This window comes from Genypterus blacodes, unplaced genomic scaffold (genome assembly GCF_046128005.1).
Source record: "Genypterus blacodes isolate CSIRO-AG114 ecotype Tasmania unplaced genomic scaffold, CSIRO-AGI_Gbla_v1 ptg000569l_1, whole genome shotgun sequence".
Taxonomy (NCBI): Eukaryota; Metazoa; Chordata; class Actinopteri; order Ophidiiformes; family Ophidiidae; genus Genypterus; species Genypterus blacodes.
The window spans coordinates 62,501-68,462 of NW_027467306.1; the positions used below are offsets into that span (position 1 = coordinate 62,501).

General features: G+C 48.5%; 1 protein-coding gene across 4 annotated transcripts in view; it reads left to right on the forward strand.

Moving 5' to 3' along the window:
* Positions 1–231, forward strand: part of paxip1 (PAX interacting (with transcription-activation domain) protein 1) — a 9,281-nt gene extending 9,050 nt beyond the window's left edge. For all 4 annotated transcript variants that reach the window (XM_076140328.1, XM_076140329.1, XM_076140330.1 and 1 more), the window contains one exon: positions 1–231. This exon is cut by the window's left edge and continues 118 nt beyond it. The gene's annotated coding sequence lies outside the window, so the exon portion shown is untranslated.
* The last annotated feature ends 5,731 nt before the right edge of the window (positions 232–5,962 follow it).

Here is a 5,962-nt window from a genome sequence, read left to right on the forward strand (position 1 = left end):
TTCTACAGCTTCTCCTTTGTACCCTGTTCATAGACTAAAGTCCCTTTTTGTAGCTTTTTGTTACTTGTTTGAGAATAAATAAATAAATAAATGGATGTTATTTTTGTGAAATGAAGGTTTAAATTATGAACGATTAACAATTTTGCTGTTTGATTTTAAAATGGACCTTGTAAAGTTTTTAGTTCATCCCAGCTGCTTTTGGAAAATAAACACTGCAGGTTTGATTGTGAAGCTTTGGCTTTGATTTGTGTGTGAGTCGGTCACGCGTGTTCAACCGGTCAGAGTCCAGGCGGACGCAGAGGGGGTGAAAGCTGTGGTTCTGTGCGTGTGGAGCGAACACCTTGTGCCTGATCACAGGTCAGACAAAGTAAGAACACGTCTTCAGAACAAAAAGCTGCTCTGACTTTCCACCGTCTCAAAGGTTTCTGGGTAATTCCTGATAGATTTGATTTAATTAACTCTTAATGAGGCTGTGGGGTAGTTACTGCTCAAGTTCTAATTGCTGGCTGTCACACAGACCGCCCGGGGTCGTCTGTGTGTGTGTGTGTGTGTGTGTGTGAGGGGGGTGTGTCGCCTGCGGTGCTGCCCTCAAAAACTGAGACTGAATTAGACACAGCCTGAGCCAAGGTCATGTGCTACATAGCACACGCGTGTATTTACAACGCCAACACGCTGTACGTACACTGTGTGTGTGTGTGTGTGTGTGTTTGAGCGTGTCTGACTAAAACCCAAAGAACGGTCGTAGAAATCCTGGAAAAGTCACAGAATGTATAAATCCAGTTTTCCAGCCCTGGCAGAGTCTGGTCCTTCTCCTTCTCTGTTAGAGAGACAAGGCGATTGAATACTTTACTAAGTGAACTTATCTACCTATGAAGGCTTCCACATGTGTTTAGTTTCAGGCCTAGACTTCAGTCAGAGACAGAGTTTCTTCTTGTAATGAATCCATTTCTCAGTAGGACTTCAGTTGGTTGAACATGAATCAGGACCAACATCAGATCAGAAGGAACAACGGTCTGGATTGAGCATTAAAGTCTGGATCGATTGAGATGAGGCGGTGCTACTGCTGGTGTCCACGAGCTGAGGAGAGGCAGTGAGAGCAAGTGAGAACACACACACACACACACACACGACGTATTTGGGCAATCCTAATTAATTCCAATTAGAAATGCAAATAAGGAGCCACATCTTTGATTAACCATCAGTCAAGTTCCTTGTTGGTTTGTGATGTCCTCCAGTTGTGGGGAGAAGGGAAAAAGTATTGGGACACAGAAAACGTTGTAATTAACCTTAGAATGTTTCTAGTGACATGTTTCTAATTAGTCCCCAGGCCCCGCCCCCTGTGATGAGTCAGACACACTTTAGGAGCTTTAGATGCAGAGGACTCACACACTAATTACACAGAGTCGGGCGCTGGGATTCATCCTGCTCACCAATTTACATATGAGCTAATTAGGAGACACTGAAACTAATTACTAATAATGGAGCCCGCGATGGGGGCGGGGCCATCGCTCCAATTTCAGCCGCAGAGAAGACAAAGGATGTTTAATGCGTCACTGTGTGGTTTATGGCGCCCTCTGGTGTTTGTGTCAGTGACCTACATCTAGAAACCACAAAACCAGAAGTAAAAGCTTGAGTGCTCTTACTTCATATAGCTCACATTCTCTCTCTCTCTCTCTCTATGTGTGTGTGTGTGTGTGTGTGTGTGTGTGTGTGTCCCTTTGTCTGTCTGTCTGCCTGTCTCTCCCCTCTCTCTCTCTCTCTCTCTCTCCCTTTGTTTGTTTGTCTGTCTGTCTGTCTGTCTGTGTCTCTCTCTCTCTCCCTTTGTCTGTCTGTCTGTCTGTGTCTCTCTCTCTCTCTCTCCCTTTGTCTGTCTGTCTCTGTCTCTCTCTCTCCCCCTTTGTCTGTCTGTCTGTCTGTCTGTCTGTCTGTCTGTCTCTCTCTCTCTCTCTCTCTCTCTCTCTCTCTGCCCCCTCAGCAGTAAGAGTTTAGACATGAACTGTTTTCTCTCAGCCAGCTGACCTTAGTGACCTCTCAGCTGTGAGCTCTTCCCAGTGCCGCTCCTCTAACCTCACCACAGTCGATCCTCAGAAGCCACACTGGTGCAGCCCTCCCGTGCTCACTGGGTGTTCAGTCACTGGTTTATCTGTGGCTGTGTTTCTAGCCGCAGCTTCTGCCTGACTTCTTTGCCAGGCAGGCGCTGCTTCATTGATGGAGTCACTTAGAGGCTCTGCTCCACAGACGGGGGCCTGGAGTTTTAATATCCTAAGAGCCCCCGAGTCGCCACGCCAGGAGAGGAAGTCCATACAGGCTGATGGACACCGCGGCCTCCATGCCCCAGCAGCAGGAGGAGGAAGTCCCTGTGTGAGGCAGCAGCAAACACACCTTACTCTCACTTCTTTATTGGCTCCTTTTACTCCATCATTTTCTACAATTCAGTTTGTTCCTCAGCTTAAATTCTCCTCTTTCTCTTCTTTCTCATTCTTCTTGTTTGTTTCAGGCAGCTGCAGGCAAACAGGAACAATCAAGTCGACTTACAGCAGAAGTCAATATGCCTTTATTGTTGCAGGTCTCCATGTCCGCCACTAGATGGCAGTAAGAAGCCACGACTCCAAAGACGAAGTAAGTAAAAGAGCCCGTTTGTAATAATCCTTTAATATAGAACACTAACTACTAAACATGAAATCAAATGTTCTATATAGATGTTTAGATGTTTAATTGTTACCAGACAAAGACAGACAGACAGGGAGAGAGACAGACAGACAGACAGACAGACAGACAGACAGACAGACAGACAGACAGACAGACAGACAGACAGAGAGAGAGAGAGAGAGAGAGAGAGAGAGAGCTATTTAGGTCATTTATCTCCTGCATGACTGATCCTGGTCGGATAGTTTGCCTGCAGGGAACCACACACACACACACACACACACACACACACACACACACACACACACACACACACACACACACACACACACTCTAATACTTTAAGTACATCTATCAGTGTGTGTTGTTTTGTTGACACATGACGAGTGTTTGTTGTTGTATAGACGTGACGACAGAGCAGCAGCAGGTGAGCTCAGGCTCTCTCTCTCTCTCTCTCTCTCTCTCTCTCTCTCTCTCTCTCTCTCTCTCTCTCTCTCTCTCTCTCTCTCTCTCTCTCTCTCTCTCTCTCTCTCTCTCTCTCTCTCTCTCTCTCTCTCTCTCTCTCTGTCCTTCTGGGCCTGTATGGATCAGATCAGATCCCCTCCCTGTTTTATCTGTTTTGCCTCCCACTGTGGCCTCATTTGGCTTTTTATACATCGTTTCCACGGCAATCGTCCACAGCCTGATTTTGTGTGTAAGATGACAAGGATGCTGTAGCAGGGTTTTATAACGTTGCCAGGCAACAGTCTGGGGGTTTGTTCACATGTCAGGGAATGGACGAGTGTGTGTGTGTGTGTGTGTGTGTGTGTGTGTGTGTGTGTGTGTGTGTGTGTGTGTGTGTGTGTGTGTGTGTGATAGTGATAGTTAAAGGTCACATGTAGGCACACAAACTCTTTCTTCTCTTCTTCTCTTCTTTCTGGACTTCACACTGACTGAACATGAGGGAGTGAAGGATGACGTAACACTGATGATGTAAGAGAGGACGTCCTGCTTACGCTGACGTCATACATGAACAGCACAAACAACACAGCAGCAACATGCCTTCTCCTTCTCCTTCTCCTTCTTCTCCTTCTCCTTCTCCTTCTTCTCCTTCTCCTTCTCCTTCTCCTTCTCCTTCTTCTTCTTCTGACCCCGCCCCCCCCAGTCAGGTTTTCATTTTCTCTTTGCATGTCTGAACTCTCATTCTACAGTTGTAACATTTAATACAGTGTTCCTATGACACTCACGTGTGTTTGGTCCAGTCCCACCGGTCGCACGCACGCAATCACGCACGCAATCGCGCACACAATCACGCACCGCGCGCACACGCACAGAGGTTCTGCACTGTCCCCTTTAAGACAGACCGGACTGCCTCACTCACATTTACGGGGGGGGCTGGAGCTTATATGTGACTGATCCACACACACACACACACGCGCACACGTAAATAAACGGGACTCAAACACGTAATGATCTGACATCAGCGCGTTAACGGCAGAATGAGCGGATTGTGCCGCCGCTCTGCTCTCAGCACCAGCGCGTGTGTGTGTGTGTGTGCGTGTGTGCGCGCGCGCGCGCGCGCACGCGTGTGTCTTGGTGAATCAAGAGACCGGAGTTATTGTAGTAACTACCGGAAAGGACACCGCGTCCCTCCAAAATAAAGGCACGAGCGCGTCAGCAGGGTTCCTTGTTCGTCCTTGGACTTGTTGGAGCTTAAACGTAAACCCCTCTTAGTGCCGCAGACAGCGAGAGAGTTTAGTTTCATACCTCCACAGGGCGGAGAAGCTGGAGAACACACACCGGCCCGCTGCGGCCGCATTACGTAATGTTACACGAAACACACAAAGAGTTAAAGAGCTGAGTCTTAATGTGGTGCGTTTGTTTGTCCTCAGCAGCAGGCGGAGCAGACGCGTTCAGGCACGGCTGCGTCTTATTGTGAAAGCTGTGTGTGTGAGTGTGTGTGTGGGTTGACGGTGGCGCTGCAGGCGGTGATCGGGATGCTGTCAGGCCGAGCAGACGCACCGAATAACGGACAAGAAAGCGCCGCAGCATCCTTTGTCTTCTCCCGCTGCTTTCACGGTAAGATGGCGAACGAGCCTCCGCGCGGCTCGCACACCGGCGGCCGCACGGAGGCGAGAGAGCGGGGAGTGTGTGCGTGTGTGTGCGTGTGTGTCAGCGCCATTGTTCCGTCTGAGGCTGCGAGGGGACGAGACGCAGGACTCCGTTTAGGAAAAGAGGATTCTATAAAGCTGCTGGATGTGTGTGCGTGCGTGCGTGTGTATGTGTGTGCGTGCGTGCGTGCGTGCGTGAGAGACCTGGTGGCTTTCTGCCTTATAATGCACCATCAGTGCACGTAGACACACACACACACACACACACACACAGGTATATTTAGTGATGTGTGATGACGATGATGATGGTCATCCTCATCTTCATCATCATCAGCTGCACTAACAACATTTTGGCTGTAATCTTTCTTTATCTGAATTTTAACATCAGATTGAAGTTTGTCGTCGTTTGAGGACGATGCTGCGTTCAGGGGCGTCATGTGACTCCATATCTGATTGTGTTTTGAACGCAGCTACATTGTGACAATCAAACGTGTCATCATCATCATCAGAACACCAGAGGAAGACGATGAGCGACCGTGAGAAGTGTGTGTGTGTGTCTCTATCGTGCAGAGCTGATGGAAACGTCTGCTTCCACGTTTCCTGTTTAGGATTTTGAAACATTGACTCATGCTCTCTAAACACAGATCCTCCGTCCTCCTCAGACACACACACACACACACACACACACACACACACACACACACACACACACACACAACACACACACACACACACACACACACACACACACACACACACACACACACACACACACACACACACACACACTCAGCTCAGCTCAGATTCAAACAGACTCAAAGTTCTGTTGCACTTTGTGAGACTTTGACGTGGTCTGGCTGCTTCCTGTCATGTGAGAACACAACAAAGCGGCCTCCTCCTCTTCACCTTCATCCTCTTCACCTTCATCCTCTTCTTTTTCCACTTCACCTTCCTCTTCATCATCTTCCTCCTCCTATTTCTCCTCTTCCATTTTCTCCTCTGCCTCTTCTGTTTCCTCCTCCTCCTCCTCCTCTACCTCTTCTTCTTCCTCCCGTCCTCCCCCTCCTCCTCCTCTTCCTCCTCAGGCATGCTGCTCCTCCATGTGACTCTGAGCTGCTTGGTGTTGTTGTTTCTTCAGATTCCTCCATTATGAATCATTGGATCAGCAGGCGTCCTAACAAAGATGGACGCTGTGTGTTTAGAGTTAGGAGCATCGTTACGCTCAC